This window comes from Pseudophryne corroboree, chromosome 4, assembly GCF_028390025.1.
Source record: "Pseudophryne corroboree isolate aPseCor3 chromosome 4, aPseCor3.hap2, whole genome shotgun sequence".
Taxonomy (NCBI): Eukaryota; Metazoa; Chordata; class Amphibia; order Anura; family Myobatrachidae; genus Pseudophryne; species Pseudophryne corroboree.
The window spans coordinates 24,910,051-24,911,235 of NC_086447.1; the positions used below are offsets into that span (position 1 = coordinate 24,910,051).

Consider the following 1,185-nt stretch of genomic DNA (forward strand, 5'->3'; position numbering starts at 1 on the left):
CACAGCCGACGGGAGCCCAGCGATGAACGAGCGCGGGGCCGCACATCGTTCATCGCAGGAGTCTCCACACTGAAAGATATGAACGAGTTCTCGTTCATTTATGAACGAGATCGTTCATATCTTTCAGAAAATCGCCAAGTGTGTAGGGCCTATTACAGTGCAGGTTTTAGTGATATCCAGGCTGCAGCACAGATGGTTAAATCAGAATAACTGACCTACTAATTAAGTCACCTGTGCTGAAGCCTGGATATCACTAAAACCTGCACTGTTAGTGTGCCTTGAGGACCGTGGTTGGGAATTCCTGGTCTAGTTCCTGAGATATCTGAATATCTGCCTCATACACTGATATATAGGGGAGAGACCTAGACTGATATACCTGATAACACTCAGTGACGGAACCTGTTCCATATGTTATTCCTCACACCGCATGCTGCTGCACATCTATTAGTGTAATTACAGCTTACCGCACTACACCTAAGCACTGGGCAGAGACAGCTGGTAGCGACACCTGTCTCTAGTGTTACTCTCCATAGCTCAGCTCACCGTCTGTCTGCTGGGAGAGAGGAGTCACCGGGAGCACCAGCCAGTGAAAGGGTCACTAGGTTATATGTGATATACCCAGGGTGTCTGACAGAGACTGGGCACTGTGCTGTCACCATCAGCTCCCATATGGTCTAGCGGTTAGGATTCCTGGTTTTCACCCAGGCGGCCCGGGTTCGACTCCCGGTATGGGAAGATGACTTTTATTTCTGCAGTTTGCTTTTCTGCTTGTTACAGGAGACAGAGCGCTGTGTGGTTTTATAAAGACGCTATAACCTATATACAGCCAACGTTTCTGCATGACAAATCAGGAGAACATTGATCATCCCCCCATACTAGCACAGCGCTGCCTCTATACCTCCAACTACACTGAGCGTTATATAACAGGGGATATCCTCCTAGAAGCGGTGCGCTACAGCTACTAATAGGATTACTGGGGGGTATAATAGGATTACTAGGGGGTATAATAGGATTACTGGGGGGTATAATAGGATCACTGGGGGGTATAAAAGGATTACTGGGGGGGTATAATAGGATTACTGGTGGGTATGGTTCATTACGTCCACCACACTTAGGTCGAAAGTGATTAGGTCGACATACTTTAGATCGACGTGGTCACTAGGTCGACATGTACTAGGTCGACAT

At 47.8% G+C, this 1,185-nt stretch overlaps 1 non-coding gene across 1 annotated transcript; it reads left to right on the forward strand.

Moving 5' to 3' along the window:
• Positions 1-663: 663 nt before the first annotated feature.
• Positions 664-735, forward strand: TRNAE-UUC (transfer RNA glutamic acid (anticodon UUC)). The gene has a single exon. It is a non-coding gene; the product is annotated as a tRNA-Glu (tRNA).
• Positions 736-1,185: the final 450 nt, after the last annotated feature.